Here is a 24,203-nt window from a genome sequence, read left to right on the forward strand (position 1 = left end):
CACATTGTCAACATGACGTCCTTTCAGTATCATCTTCCCGTCAAATTGATTAGTGCCTTGTACGGAATCAGTCGCGAAACAAATCCGTAAATACGTGCTCGTCTCTTAGAAGCCAGTCTCAAAGAAGTCTTACGATGGATTACCGTGACAGCACGTCAATTACTGCAAGACATCATTCAGATTCCTCATCAAAGCTTTTTTTCACAGAAACAAAGTAGCCTTGACAGAACTGGCCGATCCCCGCATCGACACTCAAACCAAAAAGCAAATCGTTTTGAAACCTGGAGGAAGCGGTACTCTAGGAGGGGCCAACATTCGCTCCCTCTTAACATGTGATCATAATGACCCCAAAGTTCTCACCAAGAAAAAAGTCACTCCCAAAAACACAAAAAGAAGCCCAAAGAAGAAAAAGAGCAAAGGTGTCAAGACCAGGTCACAACCTGCAAAAAAGAAATGTCCTCAGAAAAAGAAAAGCCCTCAGAAACCATGGAAACCCGCGTCTCCAAAAACTTCTCTTCTAGTTGTGACACACTCCTCCTCTTTAGCTGCAGTGGCAGCTGCTCACAAAGTGCCTGCTCCCAAAATCAAAGTCCAAGAGAGCTCTGGTATGTTACAGAGTTTACTGGATTTGTCCAATGTCCCGAATTAGTCCGTTGCGAAGCCCTCCACGACGCGTGATGTCTGTTATCAAGCTGATACGACTTAAGGACAATCAGTGGCAACACGTTACAGTAAAAAAGGCCTGGGGAAAAGCATGGGTATCGGTGTTCTTTATGCTCCTGAATGCCCAACATGTCACCTCAAAGACGTGCACACAGTCACTATCGTCATTCGCCTGTCCAGAAAGGAAAGAGACAAGGATAGTCTCGTCATCCGACAAAACGCTTAGCCAAGCATCAACGTTACCCGAATAAAAGACACCGTAGTCCAAAGAAAGGCTTCTTTGGCAATTTTGGAAAACACATTGTCACTCTTTTGACGAAGCGATAGTAAAAAAAGGATAAAAGAGGGTGTGCTTAGTCATCGACACCAGTGTATTTTTGGTGTGTCACGGAACCATCAAGCAAAGATGTCACCCGCCAGAAAACATCACATTTTTTAAACCCAAATAAAATAAAAGGAAACGACTGCCTCCTCTCTTAGTCAAACATGGGCACATGTTGTCCGTCCTGTTCAAAGCTTATCCAACCATGCGAAAAAAAAACTCATTCAAACTGCCTCTAAAGATGTCATCGATACCGTGTGCGAATGTTCCTTGAACGTTCTTCGCCAAACGGTTTAAAAGAAAATTCCCAATCGTCAAAAGAAAAAGATGTTGGTACAACGTGGAGGAATTGTGCCTCTGTTGTTAGGACCCTTGCTGAAAAGAGTATTGGGAACCATCTGGGTGGCCTCGTGGAAACAAGATAAAGGGACCTCTGAAGTCCAAAGATCTCAGATGTAACTCTCAAAATCGAATGGAAGGACGAAAACTGGCTTTAGTGCCTTACAAATGATGGATGGAATAGAATCGTTGGCAAGAACAACGCACCCCCCATTTACCTCCCAATCCAAAATTGATCGAGATGTCCCAGTTACACCATGAACTGCAGTCGTTGATGGATCGTCACGATTTGTCCGAAACAGAAAAGTCGCAAAACTCTTGCAACGATTGCAACTCTTTCACCAGAAAGCTTTAGACGAAACAGCTATACCCACTCTGAAATATTTTAAGCCTTGCTGAAAAGCCCACCACCATCACTGCCACCACCACTACCCCCAGCAATCAAGACAGATGCAACCCCACCAAAGTCTGAGAAAGAAGAGGCACGAGAAGTCTTTCAAACACCGTCAGCAGCTCCCATTTCTAGTAAGATTGCAGCGTCCTTGTTGACCCCTTCCTTCACACCCCAACTAGAAGAAATGAAAGCTTGGGTTGTAATGTGGATATCCAATCCTCCTTCAACATAATTGAAAAAGAAAAAATGGAAACCAGAAGTGAAAACAGAAAAGAAGCCCAAAATCCTTCCATTACCACCGCCACCACTACCTTCGACTTCTACTCCTGTAGCCCATCGGACAGGTAAAGCCGTTTCCAAACCACTCTTTCTTCCCGTCCAAAGTAGCATCACCGAGGAGTTGTTGACTTATTAACAGGCAAATGGAGAAGGTTTTAGCCAGAATTTACTACGAACCCTCTCATCTTGCAGGTTACGGAGGAGTTCAGAAATTGTATTGTGCTGCCAAAACCCAACTAAAAAGTCTCCGTTTACCTCAAGTGCAACGATGGTTACAAGAACAAGCCACCTACACTTTACACAAGCCCATTCAACGAAAATTTTCAAGACGTTGCACTGGACTGGAGGGCATTGGTCATCAATGGCAAGCCAATTTAGCCGATGTCTCTCATTTTGCCACCTACAATCACGGCTACAAATATTTGTTTTGTGTCATCAACGTCTTTTCCGAATTTGCCTGGGTCGTGCCATTGACTTCCCAATCAAGCAGTGAATTAGTGCGATCCCTCCAACTGGTATTGAAACAAAGCCGTCGTCACCCACGTCGATGGCAAACCGACGAAGGCACCGAATTTCTGAACAAAGCTTTCCAAAAAGAATTAAAGAAACGTGACATTCACTTTTTCAAAACCTGCAATCCCGGAACCAAAGCCAGCATCGTGGAATGGTTTCAACGTACCTTGAAAAAACGCATGTGGAAATATTTTACACATCACCACACTCTCAAGTACATCGACATTTTACCACAACTGGTCCAAGCTTACAACCAATCTAACCATCGAAACATTGGACGTGCCACTCAAGACGTGACTCCCGATAACGAAGTGCTCGTTTCTGATCACCTGTTTGGTACGTCCCCGACGGTGGCTGTCCCCAAGAAAAGTGAAGTGTTGGCTGTATGAGATTAGGTGCGCATTGGCAAAACCAAAGGCACTTTTGACAAAGGTTACTTACCCAACTGGATCATCGAATTGTTTCGTGTCACTGCCGTCTATAAATTTGAAGACATGAACGGGGAGTGTTAAAAGGAACGATTTACTTGCCCGAGTTACAACGTGTCACCATAAACGAAGAGACGTGTACGACATAATAATCATTCTAGAACGCATGACCCGTAAAGTGGGAAAACTACGTGTCAAAGAAGTCAAGGTACGTTGGAAAAGATATCCTTCCAATTTTGATTGTTGGATCGACGCTTCACAAGTCATCGACTATACAAAAGTGACCATCACCTTTCACACTGCCTCAGCTACCGCTACTACTGCAGCGACCATTTCTTCACTCATGTCTTCTCTGCAAGATCTACAAAAGCAACCCTTGTGGGTGTGGTGTGGAGAACGTATGATTAAAACTCAGATCGTATTTTCTACCAAATCTTTGTAGTGTATTGTGTCATCGCTTCAGCCATTGACAAAGTGATTTTGCAACAAGGAGACAAACAATTGTGGACCATTTTATTACCTTTATTAACTTCTTCCCAATCCTTCCCTGAAATACTCCTCGAACCCAAACAATGTGAATCTTGCGTCCAGTGTCAGTCACCACCCCACAAACAACAACCCCATTTTGGGCGGGGACACTCTTCTGACTTCCTGTGACCCCTCCGACAGCCACAGAACTCTAGAAGTATGAGTCACCATAAGCAATTTTACTTAATATTACCCAGTGACAGTTCCATGGAGGTGTTTCCCAACAATACTCTCTACTGTTACACGGCCAAATTACCTCAGGCCATCCAATAAGATCACGAAGCCCATTGGGAAGTGGCTTTGGTGGAAATCATTCACCCGACACAAGTCAAAAACAACACTGAAACTCAAAACAGTTTTGACGTCGACGTTCTGCACCACACAGTGCAACAAATCATGAATACCATAATCAACATAAATTACTTCCTAAGGACACAGTAACCCCAGCACCAATGACATTTCTCCTCCTTTGTACATTTATCACTTTAAAATTGACTCAGGCCATTATATTAGCGGTCAACATCTGGTGGAGACGATTGCTGGCAAATTCCATGCAGCATTTGCCAAAGTTCTGACCACACTAGACAAACGTGTCACCATCGAGTAACATAAAGTGTCTCATCGCCTACTGATCAAATTTGAAACTGATGATACAAGTATACGTATTAAATTTTGCCCTGTATTGTATGAAATTGTGGGTGGAGACCTCAATATGGTCACGGATAAGCCGATCAAAAAGATTTACATAGCAGAGATTGACAACAACGGGCATTTTGTGAGGTATTTTCGTTTCCCGGTAGAACTGAACCAATAACTGAATTTGATCTTTGTGTAATCCGATGTGGTGGAGTGCAATGTGGTGGGACACACCTCCGTACCGTTACTGCGTGTCATTCCTTTCAAAGTAGATTCTACCACGAACACTGACCAGGAAGGTGGAAACGTCTAACACGTTCACCGCGAATTTGTACATCCTCATTATTTGCACGCCTTGAAAGATGCCGCATTGACGCAAGGTAAAGACGTTCTCCAAAATGTCATCATCGATAAACAAAATCCTAAAGAAGCATTCTTGATAGCAGGCAAACATATCTTGCTGCAAACGGGCAAAGACATTTTTTTAGAGAAACGCCTATAAATGCTCTGAATGTTACCGAGTCAGGCATTCTCACTTCCGTAGTGGCACAGCAAGGGAAATGCAGAAAGAGACGAAGAAGAAACAACCCTTCAGAAGCCTTCACACTAGTAAAGCTAGAAAGAAAAAGAAAAGAAGAACCGTCCGAGACTTGGACGTTTTTGATTATTAAAAAAGTCACAGAGACAAAAATAAATGATGCACCGAGAGTCTTGAGAGTGTTCGAAGTAGGAAATGAATCTGTTTGCCATGCCACCCACCATGATTACAATGCAAGAATCCCAATGGATCGAATTTCATCCTGTCTCCTCTTTGTCAGATTCCGCTCTCATCGAGTTCGAAATTAAAGGACGGCCCGAAGATTACATCGATCTGAATAGCAGTTACTTGTACCTGAAAGTCAAAGTTGAGTATTCGCCTACAAATCCTAGGCACTGAAGCAGTAGCTCCCGTCAACAATTTCATGCATTCCTTGTTCAGCTCAGTGGAATTGTACTTGAATAACAAACTGGTCAGCTGCAGCTTGGATACTTACCCTTACCGTACCTACCTGCAAAATCTCTTGACGTAAGGAATTGACGCCAACAACACCCATCTCAATGCCTGCGTGTTATGGAAACCTTGTGAAGTGGGCGATTTTGAGAAAACCGGATCTGGGGAAGATGCCAGACAAAAAGCAGAGATCAATAAGGGATTTGTAGAATGACGAGACAAAGTCAAATGGTGGGGGGAAGATTTTTGGACTAATAGATGGTTTGCATTTTGACATGTGGTTGCAAGAGAAGTATTTGCTGAACGGCGTGAATGTTCGCTTGAGACTGAATCTCAGCAGTACCGCTTTCCATTTGTTGGCTGATACTTCTGATACTACTGGTGACAATCCCAGAAGCAAAATCGAGGACGCCAAACTCTACGTACGACGCATGGAAGTGTTACCTAAAGTGGGAAACGACATCAGTCACACGTTGAGCAGAACGACCGCCAAGTATCCGATACGACACGTGGAAGTGAAAACGTTCACCATTCCCGTGAACCATCATTCCATGATCGAAGATCATCTGTTCCAAGGCCAGTTACCCAAGCGTTTAATCCTTGGTAATGTAAAAAATTCAGCCTTTAATGTAGCATACACTGAATATGCTTTCAACTTTCAGCACTTCAATGTGAAGAAAATCGAAGTCAGTCGCGATGGCAAAACCTTGTGTACCAGACCTTTCGAACCTAACTTTGACAAGAAGAATTACTTGAGATCGAAGCCACCGTACAGTTAGAAACCAACACCAGTCACGGTATTACGTACGAAGTTTATGCAGGAGGCTATGCTTTGTGGGTTCTTGATTTAACTCCAGACCAAGGCAGCGACGAGGGTCATTTCCATCCTATAAAATCAGGACAGATTTGTGTGGATATACAGTTTGCAGAAGCGCTAGATGATACAGTGAACGTCATCCTGTATGCATAATTCGACAATACCATAGAAATCAACAGTTTGAGAGAAGTCATTCTAGACTATTAGAAGATATGGAAGACACTTACCCCTCTGTGAAGAATGGAGAATCTTTGGACATGGAATGGAAGGAGACTGTGGAAGCAGAACCCCAACACAAAGATGAAGAAGTCATAATGATGAAATCCAGATGGCCAGAACAAGAACAACATTTAGTCTCCTGCTTTGCCAAACACTTGGTAGAAAAGTACGGAATATATCAAGAAAGATTACTATGAATGTCAAAACGATCATCCAAATTCAAAAGGATAACTGTCTGATGCGCAGTCAAGAAGAAAAATTGGACCGGTATCTGGACGAAGATGGGGTCTCATCTCGGAAGAAGCCGTGTTTCATCACTGGTATAAAGACTTGCTTAACATTCTTGTCCTCCATTAACGACTCTGAAGATCCATCGCATCGAAACTCTTTTGGTTCAGGGTACTAAGACGGAGCTAATAGCTGTTTAATTGTCAGAGATTTTCAGGAAAAATCCGGATTGAAACGATCACTTATCATTACCGGTGAAGAAAAAAAAATGGAAACTTTATTACCTTTTAAATTACAGTTCGTACACTGTTTCTTGGAATCCTGTCGTGTGTGTGAAAGATGAACTACCTCATCACAAACTTCAAGACCATCAAGCTTATATCATCTGCACGGACGACAGTCATCTACCAGGATCCCACTGGATATCCGTGTACTTTCCTAAAGAAGGATGTGTGGAGTATTTTGATTCGTATGGATTACCCCCTTTGGGAGACGATATCATTGACTTTATGAGAAGAATTAAGTATTGTGAAATTACAAGGCACATATTCATTGGTGTGTGGACAATATTGTGTGCATTTTCTGCATCAACGCAGTCTTGGATATTCTTTAGAACATTTAGTGACTTATTTTGATCGTCACTCCTCTTGAAATGATGAGAAAGGAGATCGATGGTTTTGTGACCATTAAGATTATGTTTTGTCTTAGTTAGGAAACGTAGTGTACATCAATGGCCCAATGACTTCCAACAGTAGAAATCTTTATTTAATTCACAACGTCGTCAACCTTGTCGAAAATAGATTGTTATTTTTAATTTATCATTGTTTGTTTTAAAAAAATGTTAATTTTTAATTGTTAGTTGTTAGTTATTGAAAAAATAAATGTTGTGTTTTGAAGAATGATAAAACGCGTCTGTCGTTTGTTTGCCATTTGTATCATGAACTATGCTCTTTGACTTCTCTCTATCCCTCAAATCAAACTATTTGAGCATTCCGACTCTAAACCGTGTAGGGATGTTTTCTATCGCGTCCGCGCTTGAATGACATAAACCGGGATAGTATCCAGTCTGACCATCCATTGTTGACTCATCTTCCTATGAGGATGTGCTGAAGACTAGCCAAGTTGAACGAAGCATATGTGAATTTACATCGTGTCATGACAAGTATGATACGGAGACATGAACAGATAGCTAATGTCAGAAAGTTGAAAGTCACTGAAGACCTGATAGAAGAGCTCTTCAGAGACGAAATCAAGAAGGAGAAATAAGAATGGACAGAGAAATACAGACTTCAGAAGCATCAAAGAGCAGCATCAACAACATCAGCAGGAACCTGACAGAGGGTTTGTCGACTGCCGTGTCGACACCATAGAGTTCTCCTTCTCTTTCCAAAGAAGCAGAGCCTATCTTGTGGAAAAGCCTGCCTCCTGATGAGTCCGCAATCTTAAATCATAAAAGATTGCCATAGCTCCTCTTCCACAAAATAACAGCCCTGTTCAGGGCTACCCAATACTCTAGAAAAGAAATACTAATTCAATTGCCTATTGTATAATAGTCAGTTAGAACAAATAGAAGTGCGTCTATAAGCACATTTTTTCTCTAACTTTATTCGAAGCGCGTCTATAAGCCCTTCGGTTATTTGACTTTGTTCGAAGTGCGTCTATAAGCATTTCATTTTCAGTAAATAATGTTTGTCAGTTAAAAGTGAGTGAGTGTTTATTTTAGGTCCGCGCGTTCTTTGGGGTCATGATTTGGGCAATGTAAGATTTGATATCAGGGGATGTTTTCCTTCACGTCTGTGCTTGGCCAATACATAGGAAACGTTCGTCAGTCTGACTACCCCTGTTGACCAGCCAATTATCAAAACATGACTAACGTAGCTTATGGAACTTCAAATGCCCATGGAGTATGCACGAAGTTTGGTTGATGAGTTGGCTATTGAGGCCATGGCAGAGCAAACCATGATAGAGGAGGATGAGGAAAAAGGAAGAAGAGGAAAAGAAATGGCCGATCTTGCCTCACCTTATCATGAGGCAAAAAGGTGAAGTGAAGCCTCTGGTGAGGACACCGCCCCAGCAACAAGCACCACAGCCACTAGCACCACCAAGACCCGTGGATCCCAAGAGAGAAAATTGGGATGCTGAATTGGAGAGGCAAAGAAGACAGCCTCAGCGACTTCAACATTCACGGGTGCAAAATAGACGAAGGAGACAATAATAACTCTTCACTATCCCTCAAACGGAGGACTGGTATAGTGAAGCCAGTCAAGCCTCGTCTGCACTCCCAATCACAAGAATAAATTGAGAGAACGATTGGAGCAGACGATGCGTGTGCGGTACTCGGCCTTGAAGGTCAAGCATTGACAAGGTGAATTTGAAGTTCCCAAAAAATATTTTCAGGGCTAACCAAAGCTCTAGAAAAGAAACACTATTCAATTTGCTAATGTGTGAATGTGGAGTAGTGTGAATATAAACACTTGCCCCTTTCCTGGTGTGATTGTGTGTGTTTATCTCTGTGTGTGTATATGTTTTCGTAAGCGCTCACGTGCGTTTACATGGATAGTAGATTATCGGGGTTTGTACGCGCTCACGTACGTTTGTGTGGATAGTAGAGAGCGTTATTTGTTCACCTTCCTTTCTGTGTGGATATTTTAATTGTGGTTAGTTTAAGCTTCTTCGCGTGTGTGGATAGTATATTGTATGTTATGCTTTTGCTTCTTGGCGTGTGTGGATAGTAAATTATGGATTTGTTTTTGCTCCTTCAGGTGTGTGGATAGTAGATTTCGTGTTTAGATTTTGCTTCTTTGCGTATGTGGATAGCAGATTTATGTTTGATTTTTCTCCCTCCCTAGTGTGGTTAGTATATTTTGGTTTGTTATGGCACCTTCCCATTTGTATATAGTATATTTCTGGTTAGTTTTTGCTCCTTCCCATGTGTGGATAGTAAATTGTATGGCATGTTTTTGCTTCTTCGCGTATGTGGACAGTATATTTTATGTTATGTTTTTTGCTTCTTCGCATGTGTGGATAGTATATTATGGATTGATTTCGCTTCTTCGCTTGTGTGAATAGTATATTTTATGTTATATTTTTTGCTTCTTCGGGTATGTATATAGTATATTACGATTATGTTTTTGTCTCATTACCTCTGTGTGGATAGTAGATAATATGAAAAGAGAAAAGTAGGGGATGTTTTTCTTCATGTCCGTTGTTGACTAGAAAAAACTCAAGCGTTCGTCGTTCGCGCTATTCTACGGAATAGCCTAAAGAACAAGATGGCAGCAGTGTCAGCTTTGTTTACTGATTCGAGAGATAGTTACTTTTTGATAACGGATGGGACATACGTTGTGGAAAGGTTAAATAAGGATGGGAGATTTCCAAGCAGCCTGGACTACATGACGAGCCCCAAAGTAGCGAAACACCTGGTAGAGGGTATATTGAGAGGACTGATTAATCATCCCTATGTGAGAGTGTGATGTTTAAAGGAGGCACTGGATCATGTCACATAATTCGGATGCTTCCTAGAAGAAAGGTTATATTGGACTGAGTGGTGGTATGTAAATGAGGTATGGACCAACTAAAACAAGTTGAAGAACTTATAGGAAAGATCACGGAGGTAGAAGTGAAAAAGATAAAAGAAAAATGGAATGAAGAAATAAAGGACAAGGAAAACTTAAAGAAGAAAGAGGCCTTTGACCAACTAAATTAGAATTGGATCAAAATACAGGAGAAGTATACGTCAATGGGCCATCCGTATTGGGTGCCGGAGAAAGAGAAAAAGAAGAATGAATTGATGGAGAAACTGGGAAAATGGCTGAAGAACTTAAGAAAATAGATGAACCCGAAGGCCGTTTTCTGGGTCACTCATATGCCTCGAAAAGAATTGCTTTCCTGCCTCCATAACATTTTTTAAAATATTGTATATTGTATATGTCTTTGTCCCTTGTCGCTATACAGGCCCAATATTCCCCATGTTTCATTCACTTGTCCCTAAACAGTCCAAATACTTTTTGTCCCTCAATAGTCCCACTCCTGTTAAACTTCCCCATGTTAAATTCCCCATTGTCCTTAAACAGTTTCGGAGGGTCTTAATGTATGTTCCCCTTGTCTCTATAAATATTGTCCCTAAACAGTCCCGGGGGTCTGTAATATATTTTCCAATTGTTCCTGAATCGTCCCATTTCACTACTTTTACATGACTCTTACCAATACGCCACTGGAACCATTTATCATATTTCAGGAACTACTGTGTAACACTTTATTTTGTTGTTGTTGCTGTGTTTAACGCAATTTTTCAGCACAAGATAGACTATACATGGCGGCCAGTATTAATGGTGGAGTAAGAAACCGGGAAAACCCCAGAAAGAACCACCGACACACGAGAAGCTACCGGAAAGCTTTCTCAAATACACACATTGGACGAGCCTGAGACTGGAACCTACGCAGACAGAGGTGAGATGGCAGTGATCCGTAACGGTGAGCGCTATTTACCACTTGGCCACTCGGGGACCCACACTTTATTTTCGTGGGTTTCAAATTTCGTGGTTTGGGTAAAAACATACATATTCGCAAGTACATAATTGGCGACTTATCATTAAAAATCAAAAAGGCACATTGATGCCTGTGCCTCTTTAAAATATTATAGCGACGTTTGTTTTCGCGCATTTGCAAGAAAGCAGGGTATTTTTTCTTCCCCAAACTGCAATAATTAGATTGATTAATTAAGTTATTCGTTGATAACGACTGACATAAATGCAAAGCACTTACATGAAATATTGATTTATTTTTTCCACGCAGGTCTGAGTTAACATATTTAATACAAGTATTGTAATATTAGGTAGTAAGTTTTCAGGCATTCTTAGAGACCGCTACCAAAACATAAGGTTATCAAGAGTTAGCGATGAGGCTCTTGAACGAAGTCTATGACTGTAAAACGTTTCTCTCGAAACAATGTTTGCCATATGTAAACAGTGTTGCCGAAAGTGAATTCACCTCAAAAGGCAGTGGCAATCTTCGATGTTTTCAAAGCGATTTGCAGAGAAAGGTTGACGTCTCATTTAAAAAACAACCATGGTTTTGCCAATGTTTACACCAAAAGCGTGTACGGATAAGTTCAATCCTACAGATTTAACTGTTAACAGCTTTTGCAAGGGGTGAACTCCAATCAGGATTTATTTCATGAACTGAATGCAACACAGGTGATTGATCATGTACATTGATTGGTTGAAGGTGGAGATGCACATTCAGATGAAGTCTCCATTTACCGGAAGACAACTGTCCTTAAGCCAGTTCATTCAAAGTAGCATGTCTGAACATATGACAGAGTATCACTTCGGAGAGATCTATATCTGGGGCTTTCAGAAGCGGAATGAAACTTCCGATTCTTTATTAAGCAATTAGTTGATATGCGCAAAGAATGCATTTATAAACAGGAAAGTGTGCTTTGGGATACACGGACACATATAGTGAGTACATACGCATTTAGTTTTACTGATATAAGCCAAAGAGGTCTTTTTACCGAGCGAATCCAACCCTGACTTGAATCCTGCCAGAAATCACTGGTTTTCCCCTGATTTCCAAGGGCGTATCAACAACACCCATTGTCTAAAGGAAATTCAAACGAACCCAAACTATAAATAATATTCCTCTAATCAATCCGTTCCCACAAATGTCACAACTTAAATATTGCATGGCAACCTCACAACTGCATGGTTTCTCCTTATTATATTTCCGTAACTTAGCGCCAGTACTTCACGCCATGAAAACATAAATACAACTCAAACACCAAGTCCAAGGAATTATGTTTCCTATTATATCCCTACGTCAGTGTTACGAGTCTATGCTCTTAAAACGAGTAACAGAAAATAGTAAAAGACATCATGCTTTGTAAAATTTAAATAGTAATTTATTTTCATAGAATGTAAAGTCAAAATGAGAAGATGAAAAAAACAACTTAAGGTTTTGCGAATTAAATCAAATTAATCCAAGAATTACAGACACAAGCTCTAGCAATATAAAGTCCTGAATAAAACTCAGTACAAGTTCCGAAGAGATCCTAAACTGAAGGTGATGACGTGTCTGTTATAGCTTATGGAGTGTTGATGTATCAACAGTCTTGTTTTGAATCACAACACTATAATTCCAGGTTTGAATATATTATAAAATCCAGCGAATGTCCTTATCCAGGAAATTTATCAGAGCACATTTGTATTTCAAACATGATTTTAAGCCTCATTTCGCCTGTAACTCTATACCATATTTACTATCATAGCAAAATACGTCTCTAAATATTGGAACAATTTCCCGTTGTATAAATCATCAGTCTCTGTCACAAATACTTCACATGGAGATACAAAATCAATCAACACAATCAGAATTTGATAAGAACCACTAGGCTAAAGGCCCACTTAAGCGGCTCTGACCTGCACCCCATGCGAAAACTATGTCATCATTAAATCTTATCATTACTGCACTCTGCGACGTTTGCTCCTAGCAATTGGCTAATTACTCGGGCTAATAAATATTTCCACAAAAACGACTTCCAATAATCAAACAAGTAATTACAAAAGCAAAAAAAATCCTAAAATTGGATCGGTAGAGTCATAAAATTCTTAAACAAGTTTACATGTTCATATAATTTTGCATTCGAATTAAACGGTAATCAAACAGTTTCAGGGTTCCTTGTGATTCGTGCTTTTATTCTAAAGTATATCACACATTCTCAGCACTATGGATATCCGTGTTATAAAAACAAGGAATGAACAAGGTAATATCTTTCCAATGCATATGATGGAGGGAAGGAGAGCGCGAATATCGGCTTGTTGGATATTTCATTGTGACTTTAAATTAATGCTCTACTCACCATTTGCAATATTATTCAACAATAGCAAAGATTACAAGCAAATATTTGTGATTTTTTGGACATGTGATAGAACTTAGAGGACTATTTGGGATAGAATTCACAATACTGTAAGTTTTAAGTTCTTTTTAAATAAATTTTCACTTTGAATTCTAAGAAATACTTTATTTGTTGAATATTACTTTTTGGTTTCTGCTCTTTTCTGTTATTCAGTTTAAGACCAAAGAGCCGGAACAAAACATACATACACAAGCACACGCGCACGCACACACACATACACACACACAAATATATATATATATATATATATATATATATATATATATATATATATATATATATATATATATATATATATATATATATATATATATTTGTGTAGCGCCTAATCTTTAGAAGCTCTAAGCGTTTTACAACATTAGACAATACCAATAAGATAAGAAACATAATAACATTATCATAACATGAAATTCGAACAACATTAAAAATAAAAAACATGCTGAGAATATTTCAGGTATGAAACATTATTAGGTCTTTAAGTTTGTTCTTGCAGTCAAAATAAGTGAGTTTTGAGAGCACTCCTGAATGTGATCACTGTGTCTTTGTGTCTAAGTTCAGTGGGCAATTCATTCCACGTTGCTGGGCCCTAGTATGCAAAAGAAAGCTGTCCATATGACTTTGTTTCCATAATGGGAGTGATGACTATGCGATTGTCAGAAAAGGAGCGTAAGTATCTTGCTGGTGTGTACACATGGGTGAGGTCAGATAGGTATGTTGCACTAGAGTCCAACAGTGAAAAGTAGCACAGAGAACAAATTTTGTGTTTGATTCTGGATCGAATGGATAGGCAGGGTAGGGTACAGAGCAGTGGGGTGGTGTGTTATGATCGTGGTACTCTAAGTATGATCCAAGAAGCTGTGTTTTGAACTTTTTGAAGTTACTGGAGTAGATATTGAGATGAACCAGACAGAATTGAGTTACAATAGTCCAGTCTTGAAAGTGCTAATGAACGCACAAGTGTTTTAATGGCATCAACTGTTAAGATATTTTGCGAATCGAGCCGATGTGTCTCAGCTCAAGATATGCAGCCTTGCATATGTTCATGACATGTTGGTGCAATGTGAGAGTACTGTCCAGAATAACACCTAGGTTTCATACTGATTGTGTGAATTTAATGTTGGCGTTGCTGATTATTATTGTTTGAGGTAAAGGATGTGAATGAGAAACTCTTTGTGTTGTGATCAGAATGGCCTCAGTTTTCTCATCATTCATCTTCAGCTTGTTAGAAGTCATCCATGATTTCACATCTGAAATGCACCTGTCTACAACTTGGATGGTAGCATCAGCTTCAGTTGGGTGGCTAGATTTGTATATTTGGGTGTAATCAGCGTACAATTGGTGAGACACTGGATGATGATATATGACACTTCAGAGCGACTGAGCGTATAGAATGAAGAGAACAGGTCCAAGAACAGGCGCCTGTGGAACACCACAACATATATCAACTGGGCTGGAGTGTATTCCATTTGCAGATACAATTTGTGTCCTGTTGACCAAGTAGGACTTGAACCACACTATGGCTGTATCATGAATGCCAAATACATGCTGGAGATGGTGAAGTAATATACCATGGTCTGTTGTGTCAAATGCTGCAGACAAATCAAGGAAGGTGAGGACTGTAATCCTTCCGCTGTCCAACGCAGAGAGAATGTCATTAACTACTTTTAGAAGAGTAGTTTCAGTACTGTGGCAAGGGCGATATGCAGACTGTACATTGCTAAAAAGACTGTTTGAATTTAGTTGAGATACAAGCTGGGATAGAACAACATTTTCTAAGATTTGTGAAATGAATGGGAGATTAGAAACTGTGCGGTAGTTCTTTAAATTGGCAGTTTTGTAAAATAATGGGAATTCCCCAGATGAGAGAGAGGTATTAATACCATCAGTTAGTGAAGTCAATACTGGATCTAAGCACTCAAGCAGCAGTGATGTTGGAATTGGATCAAGTTCACGTGACTTTGGTGGACTCTTCATTACGATTGTACGTACGAAATCCATAGAGACAGGTTCAAATGCTGATAATGGTTGCCGCTCAAATTCTGTATCCCAACTGTATGGTGACGACGAGTCAATTGAAATTGTGGTGTCAAGCTTATCTCTAATGGCTTGTACTTTGTCACGGAAGAAATTTGCAAACATGTCCGGAAGGTCGACTGGAGAGAAAGTAGTTGGAAGGGATGTTGATTTGTTCCTTGACATTAGCTTGTTAGTAATCTAGAAGAGCTCTTTGCAGCGGGAACTTTCATTGATCTTAGTAGTGTAGTGGGCTGATTTCGCTGCATGGACTATATTTGTTACATTCTTCTTAGCGACTTCATAGATTTGCTTATGAACAGTGAGTCTGATGGAAAGCCAGAGCATCTCAGCTTTATGGCGGTCTCTTTTAGCAATGCGAAGCTGGTCCCTAACACTGTTATACCACGGAGAACACTTTTGAATTGATACTCTGCACTTGGTAGCTGGGGCATGTGTGCCAAGTAATGAACGCAGACAGTTATCGAGTTGTTCTGCGGTAGGTAGTAAGCAAGATATTAGGCTAGCTTGTATGTCGTGCATTAATTTGGTTCTATTTATCATACGGAGGTTTCTCTTAGTAGCAAATAAAGGTGGAGGGTTAGGGACTGATACGTCAAGGTGGCATATAATGCAGAGGTGATCTGATGTAAGGTCATGGGATACCAGGGAGGACCGTAGAATGTTATCATCCGGTCTATGAAGAATCCAGTCTAAAATGTGACCATGTTTATGAGGGGGTTGGTTAATTGACTGTTTGAGGTTGAAAACAGTAATGGAATCAATGAGTTTTGATGTATTTGAGTTTGCGGGACAGTCAAAGTGAAAGTTGAAATCTACAAGAATAATCAGGTTGCCACTTATCGAATTTCCATAGTCCAGTAGATTCGGAAACTGCTCCAAAAAGGCGAGAGTCAACCAGCTTGTTTTTTCTACTAGGTGGAGGGCGGTATAGGCAGAAAAAATGGACTGACCTTTGCTCTAATGTGAGTGTGGTTTGGACTAGTTCAAACGATGTGTGGTCGAAATTTAATGTTGTGGTGTAGTTAAGACGTTTTATCATGGAGATCTTTGTGATGACAGCAATTCCACCTCCGCGAGAATTACGGGGAAACGACTTGATGGAGTAACCAGTGGGTGTTAGATCCACACACTTGGGCTCATCGCCTGATGTTTTTAGCCATGTTTCTGTCAATAAAAGTATGTCAACATTTTGGTCGTTGATAAAATTAACTATTTCTGTGCGCTTTTCCGTTAGTCCTACTGACTGGGCATTGCATATAGCAATGCGCAGAGGTATTTCTTGGATAGTTGACACAAAGGTTGACGAATTAATTGGGATTTGAATTATCTAAATTAACGGTCGAAATATTTTTTAATGGTTGTGCCGAAATAAAGGAGATAACTGGAATTATTCTTCCTGTTCTACACCGGCCAGCTTTGAAACAACGTTTCTTTTTTCGCTTCTGTCTACATTTAGGTAATGATGAATGCAGTCCCAGTTCGTTTGGTCTAGAGCACAATGTAGTGTGGAGAGCCAAGAAGTGAACATTTAAAGCAATTAATGAGGGTCCATCTTAGCATAAACGGGTTGACTGGCGAGTATACGTGATGGCGGTTTGTTCAAAAACAATGGAGCAAGACAGCTGAGAAAGTCTAATTATTCTCGTTTCCTAAACAAGGAGATGAAGAAACACATACTAATTTAACAGTCAATACATAATGAACACAATAACGAAGATGAAAGCAGGCAAGAAGCACAAATATCATGAAAACGTCACTAAAGAACGGAACAGCTGCTTCAAGCCGGTTAAGCGATAGCGGCCATATTGTCATAACCAATATATATGAACATATGCAAGATGTGTACCATTCACTATGGCGAAACCATTGATTTCAGGAAGCGAATGAATAATCACAAAAGCCATATTCACATCAAATCAACGATTAAGTCGCCCACCACTGTAACTCGAACTGACATTCTGTCGCGTTGCTCTAGATGTTACTGATTGAAACTGTCCTGGGATGGACAGACTCAGAACGTACATAGAAGAAACAATACCGGATACTACAGTTGGAAAATTCATGGAAAATGTGCCTAATTGAAAACTTCTGAAAATCCCGTTTCATCCTTGTCAAAGAAAGAGCCAACCACCAGTTTTCTCTTGACGCAAATTTTGCGGTGATATCTACCAAAGTAATTACATTTTTTAATTTGTTTGTTATCTGTTTCTTCTTTTTCTTCATCTTCTTACACACAATTCTCGTAACATCTTTGCTTCACAACCTCATTACATAACTTGATAACTCTACAGGGATACATTTTCTGGTGTCGATCGCTCGACAGGTTTAGTTTCCGTCCTTTGTTCACAACTTAGAATTAGGTCAAAACGTACTGTTGGCTGTGTGATAGACACAAATCCCCGCTGGTCTATTAATTTGGGGCTAAAGTTTGTATTGTTATATATATATATATATATATATATATATATATATATATATATATATATATATATATATATATATATATATATATATATGTGTGTGTGTGTGTGTGTGTATTTGTGTATGCTTATAGTTATCTATCTGTGTATGTGTGTGTATCTGTATGTGTGTGCATGTGTGCTGTTTAGTAATTTTCGTACATCTATATAGCTAATTCAATACAAAAATTAAATACAAACTTTATGTAAAAGAAATGCAGAAAAAAGTAATAGCCTACCGCTGGGTTCGAACAACTACATTAGTATAAAAATCAAACGATTAAATCTTTACGTCAATCCGTCTACATCACAGGGGTAGTGACAATTGATATGAAGTCACCTGGTGATGTTCCTTAGGGTATTACATACAAACAAAACTTCGATTACCTCCATTTTTTTTTCATTTTTTTAATTAAAAAAACAACACAGATTGTATACATATTGTTGCACTAAGAGCAAACATTGTACAATAATACTTTTCTTTAATACGGATTTCTTTGAAAAACTGCTGCAGTCAATAGTTTATATTATAAAGTGACGGTAAGCTACCGAATATGCTTGGTTTATTTCAAATTCTGTCTACAGACGACAATTTAAAGCCGGGTTCTAAATTATTTCATGAACTTGGAGCAAACGAACAATGATACTAATGAATATTGCATTTGTTTTAATGGATTCAGTGCTTATTTTATAACTTTAATGCATGAGAGTGCTTCACGTTACTAATCATAACTTCTTGTTTGCCTGACATCGTAGAAGATTACAATATAAATAATAAATGGAACATAGATTATACCGCCAGGGAAGAATGTCGTCGCAATAGTTATCTCGGGACGGTGTCAACGGCACCGTTAGTGACCGATCCGATCGCATGTCATAAACTCATTATCTTTACGGCGGTGATCGTTCTGGTAAGACCAGGCATTTAATCAACCTATTTCGCAACCAGGATGTGATCGTGTTAGTGCACATACAAACTCGCGCGAGAGATAAGACACAGAAATATACAATCACAGACGTTGTCACAGTTTCTTTAGATATTGCGTCGATGTGTGGAATGAAACCAGCATGGGGTCAAAACATATCACACAAACTGCCTTTGAATGTTTTGGATTTTATCCCTTGTTGTGAAGATATAGATACAAACAAAATTAAATTGCTTATGTTAGTGGCAGTTTATTATATATATTTACCTGTTTGTAATTTCAAAATGTAACCTGGATACTCATATATGTTAGAATTAATTACAATGTACAGTTTTTGCAGTACTCGATTAAAGCCAAATGACCAAAAATACATTGTGTAATGACCTAGTCTGGCACATGAACCCTTCATTGTTTGTAGCTACTCTGACTGGAAAATTAATATGGAGAACTACCAGACCATTCAATTTATGGAGAGTTGTGATGTGGAGGCGGGAATATTAGACTGAGATAGCTTGTAAACATAATCTTGATATGATTTGTAGAACAACAACAACAAGAACTAAAACAGTAAAAACAAAGCAATATTAATACTACTACTACTAATAATAATAATAATAATTTACTGGTTCTGAAAGAAGTCCTATCACCCCACCCCCGCGCCAATTAAATATGGTCGGACTCTACTACAGCAAAATGTGACTCTTAACATTATTAATCTGCCCTAATATAGAGATGTGGATTGCCGTGGATTCTTTTTTATTACATAACGAAATTCTTTCCACGATTTCTGAATTTTAAAACGTTAAGCACGTAACATAATACAGAGGAGATACTTACCTTGATATCAGAGAAAAGAACAACTTTCTTTGTATTGAGTATCTCCCGCTTGTGCATGCATATTCCTGAATATATGCGACATCATAAAACTAGTTCCTTAGGCGTCGTTCCCGACATGTTGTTATTAGTTTGAATAGACAATAACTTGAAGAAATGAGCAGCAGGGAAGTTCTACAGACCAGACGGTTCCAGCAAAATAAACCTTCCTACGAGAACTTTCTCCGTAGAAGCCTCAGATTGCAAAAATAAAGCCTTCTACGAAAAACAATTTGCGTAAATTCGACACAGAGTGCAATTTTTGTGTGCAAATTATATGATTCTGGACAAGGAAAAAATACAACTTTTCGGGGGGGGGGGGGGGAAATAATCTTATCATGTGTGCACGAAAGATTTGGGTTGCAGATGCTAATTTTATCTCACAATAAAACAATATCATTGAAAATAAGATGAGTCCAAAAGCTAGTACAGTTGGAGAACCTCATTCTGCCAGATTAGCGCGAGAGCAATTAGCGGCATTAAAGAAGTTCATTCCGACAAAACGATTATTTAAGAGAAATGTTCGTGGTTACGAAGATATGCAACATGGAATTTCAGAAACTTCGGCAAAATGGTTGAAGCCAGTGACCGGAACAATTGAACAGGTTGTGTATGGTGACGAAAAAGATCCAGATACCAGAAAAAGTGGAATTTTTCGCGCGTTGAGAAGTATTGAGGATCAATCACGAACATTACCAGAGCGATTAGCAATAGCAGCAGCAGCACAACAACTTGCAATTGCTGCTGGAGGAAAACCTGGAGATGGAAAACCTGTGGTAGGAAAACCTATGATGATAAAAGGAAAATATAATATTGATAATTTAAGAGAAAATTTCACCGATGAGGGATGGGATGTAATATCACGGCCACTTTATGAAATGTATCCTAATATAGATCATTTTGCTCAACTTGTGGAAAATATGTTCGAGGATCGAAGGGAATTTTTGACTGAAATAGGAAAAAAAAGATATGGAACTCGTGAAGTTTGGTACGATTTACTATACAAAATTTACACAGAAACAACAACAATAAAAAAGATAGAAGATAGGCTTTACGTAAGATATGTAGCTGCAGCAAGAGCAACACAAAAATATAATAAGGAGCAGAAGGAAGAAAGAAAACAACTGGAAAAAGAAAGAAAACAACAGGAGAAAGAAAGAAAACAACAGGAGAAGAAGGAAAAAACTAAAAAACGAGGGAGAAAAGAAACACCACAGGAAGATATTCAACCACAGGAATTAGGAGCTAGACCAAAGGAAGATATTCCACCTCAGAAAAAAGAAAGAAAATCGAAAAAGAAAAAAGATCAGAGTGATGAACCGCACAAAGATGATGATTCATTTATAATTGATCCTAATTTATCTGCTAGAAATTATTTGGATGAAAATAAGTTGTATTTAATCAGAAACTATGATTCAATAGTTGAAATGGCTGCAGATGATTCTCCGGAAAATAAAAGATTCTTTTTGCGAAAAGATATTGATGTTAATAAAGTTAAAATAGTTGATTGGTATGCGATGATGTATTTTGGTGCTTTAGGAAAACCAATAAGATATTCTGATGAAGATTTTGAGAAATTTACAGAGGATGTTTATAAACAGAGAGTAAAGTTATCACAAGGAAATGCAAGAGCATCAATTTCAGCAACACCTAAAAAAGATAGTCCTAAAAAATATTATAATCCAACAGAGGAATTTATTTCTAAATTGACATACCCCAAACTCGAACCATCACTTGAAGAAATTTCTGTTTTATTACAACCTCTTCCTCCTCGTCCCCCTTCCCTTTCATTACCTACAGGTAAGGAAATTTTGCCACCTAAAAGTAAAAGTTCATCACCTAAAAGTAAAAGTTCGTCACCTAAAAGTAAAAGTAAAAGTTCGTCACCTAAAGATGAAAGTTCTGACTCATCCTCCTTTGATATTCGCCATACTCTTCAATTTCCTGAAATACGTGAAAAGGTGTATCCTTCCACAGAACGCCCCTGGTATATGGATCCACCTTCAGAACCAACAGCGTCAAACTACAGGGACATTGAGAAACAATTACTTTACGACCCTGAACGTAAAAAACTAGAAAGACACCCGGGTGGGACTCCCCAAATTTCACCAGAAACATATTCACCATGGTCGTCGTCAGGGACATCACCAGGATCAGCAGAGGAGAAGAAATCTTCATCGCCGTCAGATGAAGTATTTTACGTAACGCCATTGGAATCTCCAGAAACAAAAAAAACAGGAAGTGGATATTCAGTTTGTCCCGACAGTGTTGTCAATGATGTATCTCGCCTTGAAGTATTAATCGGAGGAAAGCGAGCCGGAAATAACACCCGTGAGATAGTCAACGAAGCATCAGATATTTGTCAGCGATTATTTCGCGGCGGTATCATTAATTCTCACATTTATAAAGAGTTTGTCGATGAACTCATCGATTAAATCAATACAATTGAAATAACATGATTGTTCACAAACATCAACGCAGACCTAATCAGGTCCGCATAGTAAACTCTCGATTGCCAGTATACAAATATATTCACGGTAATGGATTCGGCGATATCATTGGAAGTCTTGTCACGCGAGTAATACCTAAAATTGGACCAATGGTAAAACAACTAGGATTGAAAGCGATAGGAAAGATAGGTGAGACTGCTGTTTCTGGTATCGGTAATTTGGCTAGTAAAGGCTTCAACGCTATCAAAAATAAAATATTAAGTTTAGTACGTAAAAAACAACCCGTCAAATTACCCATTACCAGCGAAATGCCACCTGAAGTCAGTAAGGCCATAAATGACGCAGCAAATAAAAAAATAAATGATCTGGCACAAGAAGCTGCTATAACAAATCTAGCGCAGGAAGTTGCTAATACAAATCTAGCGCAGAATGTTGCTAATACAAATTTAGCAAATACAAGTTTTGTTTCAGGTGATGGTCTTCGTTTTAGACGATATTATTAATAATAAATGTTCGCACAAGTGTCAAATGAAGTATTTGACATGGATGAACCAGTAGGTAGGGATACATCAGTGCGAGATTTCCAGTATTTCTCGTACGATGTAGTTGAGCCGGATTCAAGAAATCGGAAGGAAATACAAGTCCACGATACAACAAGATATTTTCTTCCATCTGAGGCGTATATCGAATTTGTTGGTAAAATTGTTAGAGCCAACGATACCAACTTTGGACCGAATTTTAAAGTTGGATTTGTCAACAACGGCATTATGGCATTATTCAAGAGCGCCACCTACATGATCGATGGAAGAGAGATTGAATCAATCACGAATAATGTTGATATAGCAACGACGATTATAGGCCTAGCCAGATACTCGGATGATTTTACCAGATCAGCAGGTCCTAGTATGATGTTTGCCAAGGATAATTCTAATGAAGCTGAACATAATCGGTATAACATCGCTGTACCAATGGATGCAGCTGGTGCTAATCCAGCCACTCAGATGGCGTTAATAACTGGCGTCAATGACGATTACAATCTCGGATTTGCCACGCGAAAACTTATGTTGGTTGGTCCGAGTTTAAGATTTTCCTGCGCAATTCCGTTATCTCACATTTTTGGATTTTGCAGACATTTCAGAAAAGTTATTTACGGAGCAAAACATACGATATCTTTCGTTCGAGATACCAATGATGACAGAGCTATCTGGCGAGATGCAAGTGTGGATCCCCTTGATATCGGTAAAGTTGTCCTTGAAAAAATTACCTTGTGGATGCCAGCGATAGTTCCATCGATGATCATAGAAGAAAAATTATTATCATTCATGAATCAAGGAGGAAAATCCATCATGTCTTGGCTGACAACGATGACCGACTCTATCGAAAATGTTAATATTAACGGAATATTTACTTGGCGAATTGCGTCACAACAGGGCTCTTCCGCACCTAGACACATCTTTGTTGCTCTACAAAACATGAATAGAAATGATCAACTGCATAGCCATATGATATTCGATCGATTAGAGGCGACAAACGTATCATTGAGAATAAACGGCCAACAGGAACCATCCGAGGAAATAGCCATCGATTATGTCACCAATTCCACGGCACGCGCGTATCATCGATTATTAAGTTTCATGGGCCGCGATCAAAATATTGATACCGGATTGCAAATATCACAACTAGATTTTAATACTCTCTATCCCATCTATTATTTTTCTTTGGAACATCTCGATTTGGTAAAGCAGTCGGTCGTCGATATTCATTTCAAGGCCAGAATTAACACAGGAGGAGGAAATGCAAGAGCAATTGCAGTTATTCTCAGTGATAGAACAATGATCCTGGAAGGCATCAGCGGTAGAATGAGAGTCATCGATGCACCCGTAGAAAACATGTAACAAATTCCAAATTTAGATTAAGCGGTTATTAATATGCCATACGAACACGTTAGTGTAACTCTGACCCCGGGTCAGATAAAAAAACTTCAAACAGCAACAGCAGCACGGAGGGGTTTAAGTTTAACCTTGAAAAATAATCAACTTCACGGTGGACCTAACAAACTATCGCTAACTAAAAGTCAGCATGGACATTTTAACAGAGCCAGATCGGCGAATACTGGTGTTCATGTGAGTCTTTCCATAGGTGCCATCAGAGATATGGTCAAAATAGGTGGTATTTTCCCTCTATT

At 39.2% G+C, this 24,203-nt stretch overlaps 1 long non-coding RNA gene across 1 annotated transcript in view; it reads right to left on the reverse strand.

The window, feature by feature from the left end:
- The window catches only part of LOC149788889 (uncharacterized), a 34,018-nt gene extending 14,335 nt beyond the window's left edge, over nucleotides 1-19,683 (reverse strand). Inside the window, exon 1 of the long non-coding RNA XR_016424455.1 lies at nucleotides 19,533-19,683. This is a non-coding gene — a long non-coding RNA (uncharacterized LOC149788889). The remainder of the gene's footprint in view (nucleotides 1-19,532) is intronic.
- Nucleotides 19,684-24,203: the final 4,520 nt, after the last annotated feature.

This window comes from Sinohyriopsis cumingii, chromosome 11 (assembly GCF_028554795.1).
Source record: "Sinohyriopsis cumingii isolate HCF-2022 chromosome 11, ASM2855479v2, whole genome shotgun sequence".
Classification (NCBI taxonomy): Eukaryota; Metazoa; Mollusca; class Bivalvia; order Unionida; family Unionidae; genus Sinohyriopsis; species Sinohyriopsis cumingii.